Source organism: Schistocerca gregaria, chromosome 1 (genome assembly GCF_023897955.1).
Source record: "Schistocerca gregaria isolate iqSchGreg1 chromosome 1, iqSchGreg1.2, whole genome shotgun sequence".
Lineage (NCBI taxonomy): Eukaryota > Metazoa > Arthropoda > Insecta > Orthoptera > Acrididae > Schistocerca > Schistocerca gregaria.
The window spans coordinates 378,497,879-378,520,663 of NC_064920.1; the positions used below are offsets into that span (position 1 = coordinate 378,497,879).

The 22,785-nt window shown below is 39.0% G+C and overlaps 1 protein-coding gene across 1 annotated transcript in view; it reads left to right on the top strand.

Moving 5' to 3' along the window:
• Positions 1 to 22,785, top strand: part of LOC126347959 (bifunctional glutamate/proline--tRNA ligase) — a 205,291-nt gene that overhangs the window by 94,246 nt on the left and 88,260 nt on the right. The gene's annotated exons all lie outside the window — the stretch shown is intronic.

A 22,785-nucleotide genomic window follows, 5' to 3' on the forward strand; every position in this document is an offset into this window, starting at 1 on the left:
TTGTAACACTGTTCTAGTTATTTAGTAAAAACAGGCTTTTCACACCATTATTTATTCTACGTTCGAACTCACATGAAGAAGCAGTATACATTTAAGGATACAGGGCACTTATAAATGATTTATTGCAGCAAAATATCCATAATAGTTTTACATTAGATTACAAACATTTGAGAGTGAATTATAAGGATGTATTAAGTGTCTGCATAATTCTTAGTAGATTACATTCAGTGCAGGTATTATAACAGATTATCATTTGAACCATTTATTGCATAGTCTCTAGTTGATCTGGTCCTCTTGTTGCATATTTCTATATGGTATCTCTCACAAGACTGTCCACAAAGTGTACACTTGCAAAGGTTTGACGGTTCGTGGTATGTTGTATTTGCACAAATTTCATGGTGGAATCCGTGTACTGCGAGTCTTGTAAATACGTGTCTCATCTTAAAATTTGCTGCTGTCCAAGTGCGGTCGATCATGGCCCCGGATCCATAGAATTCCGTTGGTACTTCCCTCTCTTTTCTTGAGTAGTGATCTTAGTAGGTTCTCCGATGCTGATGTGTTGGGAAGTAAGAACCTCATCCTTAGATCCTTGATGAGGAAAGATTCGGGCGAGAAGGTAGACTAATCTTGATCTTGTGGTCTTTGCTGCCCCTAATGCTCTTTTGATATAGGTTGCTTTTACTCTTTCCAATGTTTCTAAGTTCTTTTCATTTAGGTGTATCCATATGATTTCTATCCCATAAGTCAGTATCGGTATTATTTTTGATATGAAGGGTGTCTAGATTTAGTGTGTCGCTTTCTCTGTTGTGTGTTTAGTGAAGCATTTTGCGGATGGCTGGAGTGTTATACCTAGATATTTGTAATTTTTTGTGATAGATATTTGCTTTCCTTGTAGTGCAATTCTTGTCGTTTTTAGGATTTGCCCGCCTGGTCTGAATACCATCATTTTCATCTTGTCGGTGTTGATTACAAACTTTTGTTTTGTGCACCATTTTTCCACGTCTTCCATAGTCTCCTGTAGTTTCTTGAAGTTTTTTGAGCCTCTCACAATGTCGTCCGTGTAGGCATATGCTTCGATATCTTTGCCATGAGCGATTTCCATAATGTCCTTTGCTGCCAGAATGAACAGGAGTGGGCTTCGTGGGTCTCCTTGGAGTACTCCGTTTGTTTGCCTTATTGATTCAGACAGGTCGAGGTCGTCCGAGATCCTTATCTCATTCCATTCATTTATGGAGATTATAATCGTCGTCCAGACACTGTCTCTTTCCAGGGTTTTGTCGAGCATCCTTTTTACTAATAATCGATCGAGGAGGTCGTAAGCCTTTGTGAAGTCTATGAATACAGCATAATATTTTTGCTTCTTATCGATGGTTTCCCATATGTTTTTTAAAAGCAGCTCCACTGCTGTGATAGTGGATCTTTTTTCCCTGAACCCGAATTAAGATTCTGGGAGGTGGTCTTCCAAAGTTTGTCTTATTCTTCCTGTGATTAGTTTGCTGAATACCTTAAAAGGGTTGTTTTCCAAGGCTATTACTCTGTATTTGTTTGTGTCCTTTGGGTCACCCTTCCCTTTGTACATTAACCTTACTATTGATTTTCTCCACTGGCCTGGGATTTTTGGTGTTTCAATGCATTTGTTATAAAGTTTTGTCCAGGTTGGTGCTAGCAGATGGGCCGTGTCTTTAAGGTATTTGTTGTAAAGCATGTCCGGTCCCGCTGCTTTCTTCCTTTTTGTTGATTCAATGATGTTTCAGACCTCATTTGGAATGAGTGTGGACCAGGCTGGCATCTCTTGCAGTGTGAGCTCTTGACTTGCTACCTGTGCTCCTTCTCTATCATCTTTGTTGAGAATGTCTTTGAAATGTCTCATCCATTGTTCCATGCTTATATAGTGTGACTGTGCCTGCTTTCAGTGGCCGATTGCAATGAATGGGTCTCTCCTAGCTTCTTCAGCTAGTCGTCTTCCCTGTGTGCTATTCTCTTCTCCCTTGTTAGTGTTTTGTAGGATCTTCTTTTCTCAGCGTGTGTTTGTAGTAGTGAGTGTCCGTTTTGGTCAGTGTAAAGCTTGGAGTACTTATAAATGGTGGAAAAATCAAATTTTTTTATGACTATTAAATTCTGTATTCTTTCCTGATGACATTGATATACAGGGTGTCACACTCAAACATCCCTGATTTCCTTAAGGACTCAAGAGAGGAAAACCATAGTAGATAACGACAATGAAAAATGCACTACATTGTAGAGCATCTCAAAGAATTTATATTCCCGTGTCATAAGTGTCAAGTATCGTGGCCAGAGTGCATGAAGTGAAAATGGCGACTCCACAGCAGCACGCACAAGCATTAGTGGTTTGCAGATACAAAATCACCGATTACTGTGCAAAGAAATTATCAATGTGTGTATGAATACGATCCACCTGGTGTGAAAACAATTAAGGAATGGTATAGGAAGTTTCTGGCAACAGAAAGTGCTCTGAAACATTCTGGCAGTGCACGTTCTGGGGTTTCATAAGAGACAGAGAAGAACATCAGACAAACATTTCTCAGAAGCCCACGTAAGTAAATTTTTCAATGATCTAGGCAATTTGATGTACCTCTATCAACATTGCATCATATAGTTCACCAGTGTCTTCGTATGTGCGCTTACAAAGTGCAAATTGTGCAACATCTGACGCCGAATTACAAACCACACCAACAACAATTTGCTGCAGATATGCTGCAGTGTATTGATATAGATGCCAACTTCCTGGAAAGATGTTTATTCGCAGATGAGGCAACCTTTCATCTATCAGGAAGGGTTAATAGGCATAATGTTCGGATTTGGGGTTTGCAAAATCTGCACGTTGTCATTGAACATGTTTGTGATAGCCCTAAACTAAATGTCTGGTGCGGGCTAATGCACGACATGATTGTTGGACTGTTCTTCTTTGCGGAACAAACAGTGAATGGGTCAGTGTATCTGGACATGTTGGAGCATTCACAGGTTCTTGGATAGGAAATTTCCTGATCGTTGGATCGGATGCAGAGAACTCATTGCCTGACCGCCACGTTCACCCGACGTTACGCTGCTTGATTTCGTCACGTAGGTACTTGTGAAGAACGGTATGTGACCTTAGTGGACAATATTCCTACTTTGCCACAGTGTATCACTAATGTGATTGCAACAATAACAGAGGAAATGTTACAAAGAACTTAGCAAGAAATTGAATGTAGACTTGATATTCCTCATGCCACAAATGATGCACATGTAGAGATGTATTGATGATAAATAAATAAATAAATAAATTATTTGAGTTGCTCTACAATGTAGTGCATTTTTCATTGTCGTGTCTACTGTGGTTGTATTTTCCTGGGTCTTTGAAATCAGGAGGTTTGAGTATACATTGTAGGGTTTCAAATGAAAAACGACCTATATATACTAAATTTTAAAATTACGGTCATGTACGCCGCCATGCTTCCTTTATTTCTGTTACAGAAACCAGTGTTATTTCGAAAAGAACTGTGACCTTTGTTTCCAGCGATTATAAGTATGATAAATTGTATTTGTTGGTAACACTGCAGGTTTCTAGTATCTGTAAATGATTACCTTTGCTAGTATTTACTTCTTTTTCGCTGAAGCGGTTAGTTCACATGTTACTGAATGTTTGTTGCCCAAGTGCTACACATATTTGTGGAAGTACATATCTTTTAGTGTGCAATAAATATGAACTATGCCACACATCAAGAAATTAAATAAAAGGAAATTCCGTGGTAACCAGTTCACAAGCAGAGCAAGCCACACTGTTGAAAATAACCTCTGTATCAGTTCTTCAGGGAAGAAACTCCCACATAGCACACCTCTTGGTGTTTCAAATTTTTGTGTTAACAATGACACTGTTTGTTGATGTGGGCATCTTATCTTCTTTGATAAAGGAAGTGGCAAAATGTAAACAGTGTGATGGTGTAGGCTGTCTAGAAGTACTTGAACAACAAAGTAGCAGGAAGGGTTTAGCGTCAAAATTAGTTCTTCTGTGTAGATCGTGCAATAAATCTACCTCGAAAATGACTTCGAACATTTTGCTTAATTCATATGATGTGAATTCAAAGTTAGTGTATGCAATGCATGCAATAGGAAAACGTAAAAAAGGCTGCTCAAATGTTTTGTGGTTTGAGGTACCTTCCTCCTCATTCCAGTAGGTTCAGCAAGTACATAAAAATACTTTTAGGTGCCATGATGGTTGTGTCTAAAGCATCTATTAAATGTTCAGGAGAAGAAACTGTCAATATTAGTGGAACCAGGGACATTGCTGTTGCACATGATGGGACATGGCAACGTCGAGGACATCTTTCCTTGAATGGTGTTCTAAGTGCTATTTCTCTAGAGAATGGAAAATTTGATGTTGAGTGCTTATCTAAGTACTGCCACACCTGCCATGGTAACACTGAAGGACATACTGAACACCAGTGTTCTAAGAATTATGATGGTTACAGTGGAGGTATGGAGTGTGATGGAGGTCGCTGCCTGTTTATAATGTTAGATATACGAAGTACCTAGGCGATGGGAACTCAAAAGCTTTCAGTAAAATTAATGAGTTCAATGTTTATGGTGAGACCTTGGTAACAAAACTGTAGTGTTGTGGACATGTGCAAAAGACATGTTCTAGATTGAGGAAGCTACAAAGAGAAATGAAAGAAAAGTTGCTATGTGCTGGAAAATATCTTTGTGGCCGTGGCAGATTGACAGAAACTGAAGTAGACTTCCTCTAGAGTTATTGTGGACTGGCTATTAGATAAACTACACCTCTGAATGATGTTTCAGCAATGAGAAAAGCTGTATGGTCCATCTACTTTCATAAGTTGTCCATAGATGACCACCCTGTTCATGAATTTTGCCCTAAATGAGCAGATTCTTGGCGTGGTTACCAAAATTTGAAAGAAAGTGGTCAAATATATCATCATAATCATTCGCTTCCTGAACCTGTTATGAATGAAATAAAACCAATTTTTAGAGACCTGAGTGACCCTGTTTTGCTCAGTAAATGTCTTCGTGCAGGCACTCAGAATACAAATGAAAGTTTCAACCGTTGCATATTGGGAAGATTACCCAAGAATGTTTTTGTAGGACTAAATACATTAAACATAGATGTACTAGATGCACAGATATGTTTCAATGATGGAGTGATAAGAAGTTTGGAAGTACTGAGAAATTTAGGCATAAAATGTGGCTCTAATATGGAAGATCAGTTGCTTGCATGTGATAGACGACGGGTACATGAAGATGAAAGATTCACTCTTCAAGTTACCAAAGAAGGAAGAAGTGCTAAAAGTAATGCCAAGAGGAAGCTTGAACATGAAGAAATGCTGCAGGATGAAAACTGCGCTTCAGGAATGTTCTGAGGCACAGTTTAACTGGGTCCGGAGCTTGTGGTCTAGTGGCTAGTGTTGCTGCCTCTGGATCATGAGGTCCTGGGTTGGATTTGCAGCCGCGTTAGGGATTTTCTCTGCCTGGGGACTGGGTGTTTGTGTTGTCCTCGTCATTCGTGGCGGTGGCTAAATTGGACTGAGTAAAAAAAAATTGGACTGTCTTCATTCGCAATTTCTCGCAAATAGTGTTTTTCAGGATTTAGGTACAAATATTTCCTGCTGTGTATAAAGCATTGTTCTAATTTTTTTCTGTAAATTACAATAGTCCATACTTATGTAGTAGACTAAGCTTTATTGCAGAATCTACTAAATTCTAGAAAAAATAACATTGTATTCTGAAAAAAATTATAAAAGTTAAAAAGTAAGATGTGACATATTTTTATCCTTGTAATATACATACCGTCAAATGGGGTGATTTCGGACGGTTTTGTTGTTATGGAATTGGTAGGGTATATGTGTAACGAATAAAATATCCCAGAACCAGAAAGTGTACGTGTAGGTATATTTATCTGAGACAGTTAAATAAAGTGTCCGAAGTCACCTCGTGCTGTCCGAAGTTACGATATATAGAAGGCGAATTCAGACAGTTACTGCCTTTTTTAAGGTTCTACGTGCTTTTTATTTGATTTTGGTGACATTTTACACATTTTAAGGTAGCCCTTTGTTACGAATAAGTGATATGAAATGATATAATGAATTTTATGTATTGCAGATAAGTTCTGCATGAGCTTGTTTAATACTTTTGCCTAAGCGAACAGAAAGATCTTCTGACTGTCATTTGAGGAATAAATCCACCCGTTCTTCTCCTGGCAAATTATTATGAAATTTCTTCTCTTTTCGGCCAGATTTATCAAGGTAGCCTTTAACTAAATATCTAATATCCAATTTAGTGAAGGGAAATCCCCAATGTGCAGCCCTCAAGATACCTTGCTTCAACATTTCATCTTCTTCTTCTTCATTATTTAGCACTGGCTGTCCTCCCTTTTTTTTTTTTTTTTTTTTTTTTTTTTCCCCCCCCCCCCCCCGAATGTGTTTGCTGCACTTTATTTTGTAGGGTTGATTTAGGTATACCATACAAATCTCATGCTTTTCTGTATGATAATTTACCACTCTGAATATGACGAATAGCTTTATCTAAAAGTTCCGGGTCATAATTACATTGTACTGTAGCACCTCTCCTGCTCTTGTTCTTGGCATTGTCCGAAATCACCCCACACAGTACACAGTTTTACAAAAACCGTCGTTATTTTATAACCTTGCACAAGAAACTCTACAAACTTGTACAGAAATTGTCTCAATGCTGTTAGTATTCAGTGCATCGACAGTTAAGGTTACAATAACTTCCCACTTGGCGCAACAATAGAAAATTTCCACTTTACAATAATGCATAGATTTTTAACACTGAGACTGTTCGTAAGTTATTCAACTAGGGAAATAATTGACACAAAATAAAAGTTGTGGAAAGTGATAAATACAATCTTGCGCTTAAAATAACTGGTGCACGGATGTTAAAATACGTAACTCTTTGTTTCTATGCAGTGGCAAAGAGCAAATAAGCCATACTGTCCGAATTCACCCCGGTGTCCAAATTCGCCCCGTTTGACGGTAATAGGTGGAATGAAATAGGTTTAGTACCTCAGCCATCATGTCATGCATATCTGGTGAAAATTTGGTCTCCTTCAAATGTATAACATTAGATTAAATGGTAACTAAATTTGAGTAAGCATTTTGGGGGAAAAAAATTGCATCAGTTTCTTTGTAATTTTTTTTAATAACCCTAAGCAGGTTCAAAAATATTCAAAATACTTCTAATTTGTTTAGAAAGTGTGCAGCATTACCTGATCTCTACAAAAAATCTGTAAAACATGTACATTATAAACCGTGCCTGAAAGAAATAGATATTGATTTTTACATAATATTGAGCCGGAAAAATACGCTGTATCCTTAACCATCTTTAGCAGGTTTTTCTCACTGACTAGCACTTCTCATCTTTTCATTAATATGGATGGTACATTTCCTCCATTAAAATTCGTACATATGTGTCTGACAGAAGTAGAAAAGCCATAAAAGTTTTGCAATTGCAAAGCAAAATTACCTTTCTCACATTTTACCACTGTCAAAAGTACATATGTAAAGTTCTAATAAGCTCAAGTTATAACTACATTTAAATCATTTATTTATTCATACAGCAGAAGAATTGTGTAAAAATAAACATCAAATAAACTGCAGGAAGGAGGCTTAGACCACAAATAAACATCCAATAGCTGCAGTCAGTTGAGTGCTGACCTTGCTTTGAGCATTCCAGGGTATTTCTACTGCGGCCTTTCTTTGACTAGATGTTCCACTGTTCATTATTAGCTCCAGAGTCGCAAATGGGAGAGTTGCGAGACCCCATGTTGCATGAAAGGAAAAGCCATGTCCATACCTTCATCAGTTGAGTCTAGCTTGCATATTATTCTCCCAAATCAAGTCCTCAGGTGAAGAAGGGATTCTTTTACTCTTGCTAAAAATTGCTGCATGTTGCTTATTTTTTGTAAATGGAAATTGTATGACAAGCCGAGGCATACCTGATCTGGTAATTCAACTTGAGTGGACTCATAAACTCTTGTGTTGGATCAGTCTTCTGTTATTTTTGGGTTGGAATGATATTTACTAAAAATTTTATGCTACACTACAGCACTTAGTTTTCAGCCTCTTCACATTTATTGAAACACATTTTTGCTGTGCTACTACATAAATAAGGGAAAGGCAACCACCCACCTAAAGCTGATTGAAGAATTGACCACAAAAACACGTAACTGAAAACTGTATTTCCATTAGCTTTTGAGCACTAGCTCTTTTCCTAGCAAAAGTACACACACACACACACACACACACACACACACACACACACACACACACACACACACAGGTGTGCCACAAGTAAATGGTTAGAAGTATCTTCCGGTTGCCATTCTTGAAGGTATTTGCTGTTATGGACCTCCTATGCAGTGCTGCTACGTCAAAATGTGTGACTACTTCAGCTTTTGTATTGGGCGGTTGCTGAAAGAGTTCCAATGTATTCAAGCTACTAAAATGGTGTAATCAGTTTTGTAGTAACTCTTCTATATTATAATTCCAAGTATACAGATCACGCATATCTTGTAGCTCACAATAGATTATAACATGTACTGCCGTACCAATTTGACATTACAAAATGACTGTTCCCATCTGTCATGTTCAACTGTTCTGGCATTGACATTATCGCCTGCGCCCTTTGTTCCATTGCTTCCAAGGCACCACCAAGCTGCAATGCCAAAGTGTAAGTGGGCTCCACAGCATGTGGAGATGCTCACTCGCCATTGATGTTCTGAGCTGATACCTTTTAGACCAAATTTACACATAAGACAAAGAGCAGAACATGCTCAGTGGGATGTTCCACACTTAACAACTGCCTAAACAACTTTTCCTGTTTCATCAAACATCTTCGGTGAGCCCACATGGGTAGAAGTGGAACATTTTATTCTGCAGAATCAACACGTTACATCAGAGCTCCAGTGGCCATGGCAAAAGTTGTGTCATGGTCACGGGAGTGTATGTTTGGGTGTCTGTGTAGTTGTGTGTGTAAATTTGTGTACTACTTCTAGAAAAAGAGCTAGTGCTTGAAAGCTAGTGTGAATGCTGTTTTCAGTTGTGTGTTTCTGTGTTCCACGCATTGATCCACTATAGGTGAGTGGTTGTCTTTCCCTTATTTTATGTGTTGCTCCAGCCAGTAGTTTCCACTATTGTTATAAGTTAGCTTTTTAACAGTCAATAATCTCAATATTTAAACCAAATTGGCACACCATATTTATTAATAAACTGTTTCACCTTTCATTGGTGGCCGATTAGGTAAAGATAAACGAATATCATACATATATACACTTCACCCACACACTGATATGTAAATATGTTACCTTAATATAATGTTTGATACCCACAGACGAAGGGCTGATTATAACGTGAGGTCTACTTTTCGGTAACTAAATCAGGGCATCATTAATGACGCAGAGATGTTAACATTACAAGTGATTGCTACCAACTGACTTAATTATTGTCCTGCCAATTGCTTACAGAAGTGAGTAAGAACAAGAATAAAACCTGTTGTTATGTTCTAATTTGTAACACGAAAATAGCAAAATCAAGGGATACAAAATTCACTGAGGTGACCAGTCATGAGTAGTGATATGCATATATACAGGTGGCAGCAGTATCACATACACAAGGTATAAAAGGGCACTCTATTGATGGAATTGTCATTTGTACTCAGAAGACCATGTGGAAAGGTGTCTGACTTGTTTGTGGCTACACAACAGGAATCAACAAACTTTGAACGCAGAATGGTAATTGGGGCTAGATGCACGCAAACCGTAGTTGGAGTTAGACACGTGGGAAATTCCATTTCAGAAATTGTTAGTGAATCCAGTATTATGAGAACCACAGTGTGAAAAGTGTACTGATAGTACCATATTTCAGGCATTACCTCTCACCATAGACAACATAGTGGCTGACAACCTTTACTTATGACCAAGAGCAGCGGCATTTGCATAGAGTTGTCAGTGCTAACAGACAAGCAACACTGCGTGAAATAATCACAGAAATCAATGTGGGACATACGACAACATATCCATTAGAACAGCGCAACAAAATGTGGTGGTGATGGGCTATGGCAGCAGATGACTGATGCTAGTGCCTTTGCTAACAGCATAACTTTGCCTGCAGTGCCTCTCCAGGGCCTTATAAGACCGGAAACCTGTGACCTGGTCAGGTGAGTCCTGATTTCAGTTGATAAGAGCAAATGGTAGGGTTTGAGTGTAGAGCTGACCCCATGAAGCCTCAGACTCAAGTTGTGAATTAAACACTGTGCAAACTGCTAGTGGCTCCATAACATTGTGGACTGTGTTGACATGGAATTTATTGGGTCCTCTGGTTCAACTGAATCAATCATTGACTGGAAATGGTTACATTCAGCTACTTGAAGACCATTCATAGCCATTCATGGGCTTCTTGTTCTCAAACAACGATGTCATGTCACCAGGCCAGAATTGTTTGTGGTTGGTTTGAAGAGCATCTTGGACAATTCAAGCGAATGATTTGGCCACCAATATAGCCCCACATGAATCTGTCTTTTTGTTGTGCCTGTCTGTGACACACCTCTCCTCTATATGGTGAGTAGCAAGTTTGCATTACATAAACTGTATAGATATAATAAAGGCAAAGTACCACTTTGTGGTTATTGTTTCTACTTCTGCTAGGATCACAAAACCCGCCAAAGATGGATAAAAAGGGACGTTTTCCATAGCTAATAATCGGCAAACTAACAAGCTCTCCTAGTGAAAGTAGACTTCTTGGAATCGAAAAAATCTTAGCTATATTGACTCTGAATTTAGGAAATAGTCACTAATTAATATTGAAACATTCTGGGACATGAGAACTGTGATTATGAATAATATTGAAGTACGAAGTTTTCTTAAAAAACTGGCTATGGAGAAGAGGAGAATGAGGGTTTCAAAATGTTGTATATCACTTTACCAAGCAACACATATTTGTTCACTAAGAATTCCAGATCCACATGTTTCTTACAAATCTGTTAATGTCTCTTAATAATAGTTGGCCCCATTTAAACTAACTACACTGTTGCCATCAGAGATTGGGGAATTACACAGTAATAAAACTTTATGAATTTCTGCTTGAATCAGAAAGTAGGTAATTTATGTTACTGTTGTATATGTGCCATTCATAAAACTAGATTAAACAAATTGGTTCAATGGGCTTTCTGAATCACAATGTTGGACAGTATGTAAAAAACTGATCTAGGACTGATTTTATTTTCACTTTTCCAATTTCACCTCAGTTGTGATATGCCAGTCTGAAACCACTAAAGCCTCCACTTCTCTTGCAATTCCATGAGGATGGAGAGATGATCTGCCCCTTACTTCTTTGTCATTCAGATTTGTTTGATCGTGCTGTAAGTGTCTGCACCACCTAACTATAAAATGGTGCATTGTTGCCATATGCTTCCCCCAACTCAGTGTGGATTGGTTAACTTTTTGTGGTTGGGGTTCACAGTGAATAGGCTCAGTTTCAATGATCACATGTATTTATGTATGGGGATTTTAAAGTTTGGCACATGATGAAGCAAAACCTTTCGCAGTATCACTTGATAATGGCCGTAAGACCGAAACTGCAGTTGTGAAATAAACAATCTGTACTTTCAATGGTGAATATGATGTCCTTTTAAAAAAATCAGGATGAATTGTTGCAGTGCTATTCTCTTTCAAACCCAGAATACAGATTAGTGTGTATGCTTAGTTTTATCAGTGGTAGTCCTGCTCCCATTCATCTCTATCAGATGAGACGTTGTGTTTGCACAAGTGTGTATTGGTAGCTACGACAGAAAGTTAAGCAAGTCATTACCTAATGTACATGTACATATTTAGCAGGCAACTATACAAAGCACAACAGATGATGGTTTGCCCTATTACAAGTCACTTCCTTCTTTAGTCTTTTCTTGATTCGGCAAGAAGCAAAATAATGGGCTGTATGATGTACACACTAATTTTGTGTGTTTTGTCCTTTGTGATTTGTGCATGATATAAAGAATGAAAAGTGTAAAACCGTTTTACAGTCCATCTTACAGTACTGTTTCTACATGTCTGCCCAACCACCCTCAAAAGAACATTGTTTTTCAGTTTGGTACAACACAAGCTACAAATTTATGAGTGCCTTCACAATTTACAGTATGGCTGCATGCAATTTTGACAGTTTCCCGGAAGTCCCCCAACAAATATATCTTCTGTTCACCCTGCTTTTAACCGAATTTATATAAATTCATCCTGTTTACATTACTTTATAGCCTTATCAATAGATGTTTATCAAGATAATTAGTACATTGGTTAGGACATTTGACTCATATTTCAAACTAACAAGGTTCCAGTTCATATTTGGCTAGCCATATTTAGTTATTCCGTGGTTTTCCTTCACAACAGGAAAAATCCATGATGAGCTACTTAACACTGGTACTGTTTTTCTCCCCCCAGCCTCCCCGTCATTGTTAAACTGTGCCAGTGTTGCAGCTGTAATGTGAATGTGACTAGATACTAAATTGTAAGCTTTTTTCTGTAGATATTTAACTAATGTATTGCAGCACTGACGAAAGTTAGTATGTAGTTCCTCAGTAGCGAAGATTAGTGAAATGTACCATTTAGAACATGATCGTTAGGAATGGAACACAAGCTTGGGTGGGTAAAAGATGAAGAAGAAAATTGGCTGTATCTTTTCTAAGAAATCAACTTGCCATAGCTTTAATAGATTTATGAAAAAAATTTTGAACATAAATATGGGTGACCATATGTTTATTTCAGGTCTGTTCCTCACAAATGTGAGCCCACTGTACCAACTGCTATGTTACCACACTTGGTTACTCCACTGTCTTGTAGTTAGAACATCATCTGCCCATCCTGATTTACGTTTTGTATGGTTTCTTGTTTCTGGTATATACTAGAACAGTTCCTTCAGTTAGGCCCTGTCTAACTTCCATCCATTTTTGTCTACAGAGGTTCTGTTACATTCCTGATTACTTTGATGTTTGAGATGTTAAACTCTTTATTTCTTTCCCTTCATTATGAATGTGCTTGTTCAGTCCTTGTTGCCATTTTGTAGAATGTGGTTTTAAATGTAATAGTAGAATGGTTATGGGTCATAATGCTGTAGAGTCTTAACAGGGTACTTATTAATATTGCCCCTTGTGACTACATATTTTTTAAAGCAACCTCTGTTTTCCATCCATCTGTATGGTGGAGACGAAAATACAACTCGAGAGCCGAATTTGTAAAATTACGTCGCGTATCGAACTATGCGTGTTCCGTGACAAACGTAAAACAGTAACTCGGAAGTACAACGTGGAACCGTCGTTCTTCGCAGCCAGTTTGGCGTGCACCCACACGACGCTTGAAGTGACTTTCACTGAACTGCCACATGTGGCACTGTCAAAAGCGTGCCAGCTGTGAGTCTTTCGAATCAGTCCGGTAACGCAATCAACAGGTGCTGGGATACTCATCCTTTCTTGTCTGTGTTGTTTGCGTAGCTTCAGCGGTAAGTGGTATATGCACACCTTGATTGTTAGTTGTGTTGCAATGGAGCTTTAATGCCCTTTTACTTATCATTCTTTGTGCGCGATAGTTACTGTTGTCGCCATATATTATATCACAAATGTTTAAATGCGAGTCAAGTCCCATGAACATGTGGTCTAACGTGTAATCGTACATGTTCGAAAGCAAAACTGCAGGTCACTTGTGAAGGGACACAACGTTATTTATAAGATTATCGTTCAGGTATTTGCAACTAATGAATTAATGTAAGAAAAGATGTCACGATTTACCACCGTAGTCTAAAACAAAGTTTTTGCTTTAATTGTATTTTTCTTTATAGTGCGCCGTCCATCGTGGTTGTTTAGAAATATATGTTGTTTTGTATGCTCAGCGTGTATTACACAGGCGTATCTTGTAATTGGCCTTGCGGTCGTATTTGTAGAACGCCATTACTGCACAGATATTGTAAAAACATCGTTTATGTGTGTAAATGTGCTGCCCACAGATCTCTTTAATACCAGTGGTGTATTTGAAGTACTTTGTGCATACATACGAAATTTGTTTTTCAGCTTAAAGACTTAGGCCGTCGTATCATATTTTACGAACGACTGCCATATTCGAACAAACACATTTTTCCTGCCGAGGTTAACCGTAGACGACATTATTACAGCCACTGCCACTTCTAATTGGTTAAAACAAGCGGCCGTCCAGCAGCGCGTCCAGGCAAAGTTCCCAACATGTGGTTTTCAATTATTTTGTAGTGCGGTTAGCGCTCCTAACAGTCAGCTACGAAACCGTGATATTAATCATGATATGTTTCATGAAGAGAAGGATCACGGATTTTTAAATTCTCGGCTGCTTTTCAGGAGCTTTTGAAAGCGCCGTTCACCTGTTTGACTTTGCAAACTAGAGAATAACGAGAACTGAAAATCGCACAATTCTGATACTGTTGGTCTTCATATTTATATTTCCTGCGTATTTTATGGAGGTCTCGTCCGTTTGCGGTTCCCCTGTTTGCTTACGATTGCATCTTAGTGGAGCGTGTGTAATAATATTGAGGGAACCTGTAATACGACGTTCAGAGCCGTAAAAAAATTATGCGCCAAAGAAAAAAAGGAGATTAATGACAATTTTGCATTAAAGACAGCTAGTTAAAACTAAGCAACCCAGAAAATGAATAAAGGAAGAAGCAAAGTGTCCCTTGCAATTGGAAAATATCACTGAATCATAACATGAGGATTACTGATCACCAGCATATTGCATATCTTTTCAGTTGTTACTGTGTAGATATAAACAAGACAACAGTCATTGATACGAGGTATCACAAACAAACGGGAAAACTAAGTAAAATTTGTTTTGCAACAATTTTTAACAAAATGTCTTAATAGATCACGGTATTCCAGGTTACATCGTAAAGAAATGCAGACAGAGTTGGCTTGTTTTTGCTGGTCAGGCATATTTCCAAACTGTATAATAATTGCGAAGTGGCCTCTGTTCATAAGACCGTAGGAAAAAAAAAATATGTAGGAAAATATTAACCATTCCCGATATTAATTAGAGTTTAGAAAAATAATAGAAAAAGTACTGCATAAAAAGTTAAATAAACTTTCGAACCAAAATAAAATCCAAACTGATGCTTAGCATCGCTTCAGGAAAAGTGGGTAACTGATGTCGTCTATTACACTTTTTAAAAAAAGTGCCCTAGAAACAATGAAAAATAAACAAAATGCCACCGGCATTATAATCGTTTAAAAAGCTCCAAGTTTATGACATTACATTAAAATGGTTTGTCTCATGGGAAACAGAAATGAAACGTGAATCGTAAACAAATATTAAGGCAAATTTAGAAATTCTATAAAAAATATAGGAGTTCTTGAAGGATTTGTACTTGGATCAGCCCTTTCTCCCATGTATACAAATAACCTAGACCTGACAGAGAGCCTCAAACAAATACGTTTTTTTTTTTTCCAGATGACACAAGCACCCTTCTTATTTGAAACGCCCAAAATCACCTAAGAGCAGCAGTAAATAGATCTACAGTTAACTAGCTGGGTGGTTTGAGGGAAATAAGCTGTTGATGAACACAAAAAAATTGCCTGAATTTGTACTTACAAGGTGATGCAAGCAACACAAGTGTTACATTAAACTCGAACGGAATTTAATTGTCTCTGAAAACACAGTTTTTAGGCACTTGGATTCAAATAGAATCCAGTTGTCATGCACATATAAGCAAAATAAAATGCACTGCTAAATAAAAAATGATACAGTGCATATTTACTTTCCGTTCAAACAAATTTTCATTCTCTGATTTCAGTGTTTTGCCCATTTTCAAAGCATGCGGTCATTCATACATATTTTATTTATTTATTTTAATCCACAGTCTGGAAATCTCTTGGATGACTAAATTAATAAATCAGTTCCCCGAAAGTCATAGTGCAACAGCCATTTAAAATTGATTAGAAGCAAATAGCTTCAGTGTTTAGAATGTAAAAGTGAAAGTAAATAGTTTATTCAACCATGATAATCATATATTGACAATAAAATACATCTTGCAGTCAGGCTCAGATTACAAATGATTAATAGCACCAAACAGAAATGTAATCTGCATTTAAACATAACTTATGGCAAGAAAATTAGAAAGATATTTGCAGAACAAGGTATTTACAGGGTGGTGATTCTTCTTGAAAACCTGGAATTCTCACAGAATTACATTTTACCTGGAAAAATCAGGGAAATCTGTAGGGAATTTCGGGAATTTTATAAAACCTCAGGAAATTCTGTACTTTTAAGCTAACATTGGAATTAAATATTATTGAGCTTTAGAAATCACAAAATTTAAAATATTTAATATTTTGAAGAGTGTCAGTTATTTGAATATAAGTCCATATAAATTACCAATGTTTAAAAATTTTGATTACACTACAGCCAAGATAAAAGAAAAGATGTTTTGTGTGATGTTCCAAAAAAAATAATAATAATAATACCACACACACACTCACACTCACAGCTAATTTCACTGGATGTCATTTTCCTCTCCACATGTGGAATTCTCAGATCGCTCTCTCTCTCTCTCTCTCTCTCTCTCTCTCTCTCTCTCTCTCTCTCTCTCTCTCTCTCTCTCCCAAGTTTTTATGGTGCCGAGCCACAGTTGTACAGTTTTTTTTTTAAGAATATACCAACATTTGACTTTATATTACTCTATTTTCTTCTGTGCAATCCTGAGTTTGGCTTTTAAGCCATTGTGAAGTTTCAATCCTAAAAATTCTCAGGCCTTTAAGAAATCATATCTGGTAAAGTCAGTCCAAAGCAGGTAAACAAGTCCAGCACACACCTTTAAGACATCTAGAATCATTTACCTGCTTGGGGCTGGCTTTACCAAGTATGGCATGTTGGTGATCTAAGAACTTTTAGCAGTGTACTTGTTAATGGGGTAAAAGCCAGAATCTTGATTGTACAGGAGGAAAAATGCAGTAATATACAGTCAAATGGAAGAAAACTCTTATAGACTATTCATTCTTCACTTTGATTCCTGAGTTCCCCTAAAACAGGGTAAGATAAAATTAAACAAATGCAAGAACCACTGATGGATACCATGTTAAATTAAATTAGCTAGGGGTAGGAAGAAACACCTCTGCCTAATTCATATGGCCAGCTATAAACAAAGAGTGAAAAGTATTACATGAATAATCTGCAACAGGAATAAAAATTAATTCAATATGGGGTGACATAAAATGCAGTGTCTCACAAACTTTGATACTCAGTCTGCTCCTGTTCCTTACTTACATAAATGACCATTCAGTGACTTTAAAGGGGTATTTACTGAGTATGTTCCATAATAACACTAGCATACCAACCAGCGGCCCAAATATGCCCATGTCAAGATACAGCACAGATGATAGCAGTACAGTCCAACAACTAGTTCACAGCAAATAATATGCATTAATCTCACAGAGACTCATATTACATAATTTCAACCAAATAAGAAAGCTGCTAGGAAGAGACATTGTTTAACACATTCTACTTACACATTAAACCCACAGGTAGTAGTCCATGACCATCTGTGACAATGGAGTTGAAGTGAAGAAAGTGTTCACCAAAAGTGAGCCGTAAAAATACTGTATAAAGCAGATATCTGCACATCTTACAGAAACTTGATCATAAGTTTTGGAATTGTTAAACTCACATTCTGATACATTTCCTCATTTGTGCTGCTTATTGCTAGTAATAATAAATCATGTCCACTGTGATGTGTGTTAATCTATCATGAATCCAAATGTTGAACTCACTTACCTAGCCACTTACTGGGGAAACTATAGTTGAAAGTGAACTTCAAACTACAGTGCAAATCAGCATTTTTCACATTAACAAACATTGCAAGAGGTAAAAGAAGTGATAGAAATCTTAGTGTTCTAAGGGATTGAACCCATGACCTTATGCATTGACAGACTGTAATTTGCCACTGAGCCACAACCAAGGCATACACAGCCACAATATAAGACAAATAATTTCCATGAAGAATTAGCCCCATAGTCTGTGTGTGTTTTTGTTGCCTGCTGAAAGGTCATCAGCAAACTCCATTTAGATGTGAAAAATAAATAGAAAATCTTTGTAAATTCAAAAAAATATTAAAAACTTGCCATATTAGCCATTCCTTAAACTCATTATCTACTTAGCTACGCTCAGTGATGGTAGATTTATGTTAGTTATGTGGCAAGTAGTAATATTTCCTGGAAACCAACATTTATTTTTGTGGTACTGTGATCAGTGCAAATGCAGTCAAATATAAAGCTGGTAACAGGTGATAAATGACAGTAATTTACCAGCAACATTCCTTTTAATTTTGCTATATTAAATTTTCCTTTAATAAGCACAGTGAGCCTCCACCCACCTCGTAACTGTTACTTTCCTCCTATGTCTTCTGCTTTAGCTTTATCCCAAAGTTTTTTTGTTCACAATGAGTAATCACTGAACTATTTAACTGGATTCATTTTTATCAGGATTCAAAGATTTGTTTCTCCAATGAGATATAGGTTTTCATTGGTTTCTTGAACCATTTAAGGCAAATGCCAAGATGGTTTCTATAGAAAGGATATAGTTGATTTCCTTCTGAATCATTGCCCACAGTGTGTGTGCTGTGCCTCTAATGACCTACGGTTGATAAAACTGTAAATCCTTACCTTCTTTGTCTATCTAGTTTTTATGTATACAGTTTTTTATGTATTCAGTAAAAATGCCTTTTGGACATGAGGACGTGGGGACCAGAAAAAGAAAGCTACACCCCACACTAAGGCAGCATTGGAGAAGGAATTTATACATGGAAAATAAGCCTTGTGCAAATCTGCTAAAAAAGTTTTCACTACTGGCTTCTGACATGTCACTGTGGATGGGATACCAACCACTGAAGAAAGAAAGAAAGAAAGAAAAAATAGGTGTGCTCGTAAAAAATGTTGAACAGTTTATGAGACAAAAAATATTTTGCAGTAGCCTATTAAAGAAGGTTCTTGACATCTACATCGTATGGTGCATGGAGGAGAGTTCCTTTACCACTGCTAGTTATTTCCTTTTCTGTTCCACTCGCAAAACAGAGCGAGAGAGAAAAGACTGTCTAGATGCCTCTGTACGAGCTATAATTTCTCTCGTCTTTGTGGCCCTCATGTGAAATGTACGTTGGCAACAGTGGAACTGTCCTGCAGTCAGCGGCAAATGCCAGTTCTCTAAATTTTCTCAATAGTATACCTTGAAAATAACATTGCCACCCCTGCAGGGATTCCTATTTGAGTTCCCGAAGCATTTCCATAGTACTTGCGGTTTGTTCAAACCTATCAGTAACAAACTTAACATCCCATCTCTTAATTCCTTTGATGCCTTCCTTCAGTCTTAATACCCATTAGATAAAAGATTGAAAAGATTTTGCAGAAAAACACTTGAGAGGTCATTTTTCATGTCTTGCTGTAAAAGCAAGTACATGCTTGTCCAAAATTTTAGAAATATGTGCAACTCCCCTTAACTGCCTTTAAAAAACAATGCAACACCTGTTCTCAGAATGTTGGATGGCATTGTAACTACTACTTCTAAAATGTCAAGTTCCGTTGGACCAGATGAGTAGGAACAACTTTCTCATGGAACAAGACATTACATTATTTGTTGGGAATTGTTAATAAATTCGAAAACATAGATAGAAGACTGTGGAAGTAAAAAAAAAATTACCATAGTATATACAATAAATAAAATATTTGAATGAAATGCTTTAAACTGCTTCCAAGAATTTCTTCCCAGAATAAAAGGAGTGTGGCACAAGGAAACTTTTCAACTTGGATTTCAGAAATCTGAGTGGGTTTCACATGAGAGTTTTTCTTTTAAGCCAGAAGCTCTTGAAAATGAAATCTACAGAGCAGTGCCGACCTTTCCCATGTCATGGTTAGATAAATTTACCCAAGTGCAACTTATTTTTCCATTTGTTGTTCACTAAACATGGATAGATCTTTTAAGTAAGTTCAGATTATTAACTACAAATCCGATGAAGAAGTATATTTGGAGGGATAGCAGAGTGAGAATCTAGAGACTTTTGAACAAGTCTGCACAAAATTCACAAACTGACACCATATATATTCCCAATGTGTTTTTCTTGGTTTAAGAGATCATTTGTGATACATAGATGCTCCATCCACATTCAGTCCAAATACACTCCTGGAAATTGAAATAAGAACACCATGAGTTCATTGTCCCAGGAAGGGCAAACTTTATTGACCCATTCCTGGGGTCAGATACATTACATGATCACACTGACAGAACCACAGGCACATAGACACAGGCAACAGAGCATGCACAATGTCGGCACTAGTACAGTGTATATCCACCTTTCGCAGCAATACAGGCTGCTATTCTCCCATGGAGACGATCATAGAGATGCTGGATGTAGTCCTGTGGAACGGCTTGCCATGCCATTTGCACCTGGAGCCTCAGTTGGACCAGCGTTCGTGCTGGACGTGCAGACCGCGTGAAACGACGCTTCATCCAGTCCCAAATATGCTCAATGGGGGACAGATCCGGAGATCTTGCTGGCCAGGGTAGTTGACTTACACCTTCTAGAGCACGTTGGGTGGCACGGGATACATGCGGACGTGCATTGTCCTGTTGGAACAGCAAGTTCCCTTGCCGGTCTAGGAATGGTAGAACGATGGGTTCGATGACGGTTTGGATGTACCGTGCACTATTCAGTGTCCCCTCGACGATCACCAGAGGTGTACGGCCAGTGTAGGAGATCGCTCCCCACACCATGATGCCAGGTGTTGACCCTGTGTGCCTCGGTCGTATGCAGTCCTGATTGTGGCGCTCACCTGCGCGGCGCCAAACACGCATACGACCATCATTGGCACCAACGCAGAAGCGACTCTCATCGCTGAAGACGACACATCTCCATTCGTCCCTCCATTCACGCCTGTCGCGACACCACTGGAGGCGGGCTGCACGATGTTGGGGCGTGAGCGGAAGACGGCCTAACGGTGTGCGGGACTGTAGCCCAGCTTCATGGAGACGGTTGCGAATGGTCCTCGCCGATACCCCAGGAGCAACAGTGTCCCTAATTTGCTGGGAAGTGGCGGTGCGGTCCCCTACGGCACTGCGTAGGATCCTACGGTCTTGGCGTGCATCCGTGCGTTGCTGCGGTCCGGTCCCAGGTCGACGGGCACGTGCACCTTCCGCCGACCACTGGCGACAACATCGATGTACTGTGGAGACCTCACGCCCCACGTATTGAGCAATTCGGCGGTACGTCCACCCGGCCTCCCGCATGCCCACTATACGCCCTCGCTCAAAGTCCGTCAACTGCACATACGGTTCACGTCCACGCTGTCGCGGCATGCTACCAGTGTTAAAGACTGCGATGGAGCTCCGTATGCCACGGCAAACTGGCTGACACTGACGGCGGCGGTGCACAAATGCTGCGCAGCTAGCGCCATTCGACGGCCAACACCGCGGTTCCTGGTGTGTCCGCTGTGCCGTGCGTGTGATCATTGCTTGTACAGCCCTCTCGCAGTGTCCGGAGCAAGTATGGTGGGTCTGACACACCGGTGTCAATGTGTTCTCTTTTCCATTTCCAGGAGTGTAATTTAAAATGTTTGACTTCACTGGTTGTTTGATCACTCTGTGGCAATATTATTTCACTTCATTTCGAAAGTTGGCACACATTCATAGATGCACCAGATTTCTTTGTTGTCTATGTGAATAACCAGATGGACAAAAAAAGAACTATGAAATTCATAAATTTAATATGAACATCTACAATCACAACTATGGAACGGAGCTTCAAGGAATCCTCAGAACCTTAGGCCCCCTACAAAACCTTTCACCTGACTCCATCAAACTCCTGACCCCACCGACACCTCGCACTCCTACCTTCTACCTACTTCCTAAAATTCACAAACCCAAACATCCCGGCCACCCCATTGTAGCTGGTTACCAAGCCCCCACAGAACGTATCTCTCCCTACATAGATCAACACCTTCAACCCATTACATGCAGTCTCCCATCCTTCATCAAAGACACCAACCACTTTCTCGAACGCCTGGAATCCTTACCCAGTCTGTTACCCCCAGAAACCATCCTTGTAACCATTGATGCCACTTCCCTATACACAAATATCCTGCACATCCAGGGCCTCGCTGCAATGGAGCACTTCCTTTCACGCCGATCACCTGCCACCCTACCTAAAACCTCTTTCCTCGTCACCTTAGCCAGCTTCATCCTGACCCACAACTTCTTCACTTTTGAAGGCCAGACATACCAACAATTAAAGGGAACAGCCATGGGTACCAGGATGGCCCCCTCGTATGCCAACCTATTTATGGGTCGCTTAGAGGAAGCCTTCTGGGTTACCCAAGCCTGCCAACCCAAAGTTTGGTACAGATTTATTGACAACATCTTCATGATCTGGACTCACAGTGAAGAACAACTCCTGAATTTCCTCTCCAACCTCAACTCCTTTGGTTCCATCAGATTCACCTGGTCCTACTCCAAATCCCATGCCACTTTCCTTGACGTTGACCTCCATCTGTCCAATGGCCAGCTTCACACATCCGTCCACATCAAACCCACCAACAAGCAACAGTACCTCCATTATGACAGCTGCCACCCATTCCATATCAAACGGTCCCTTCCGTACAGCCTAGGCCTTCATGGCAAACGAATCTGCTCCAGTCCTGAATCCCTGAACCATTATACCAACAGCCTGAAAACAGCTTTCGCATCCCGCAACTACCCTCCCGACCTGGTACAGA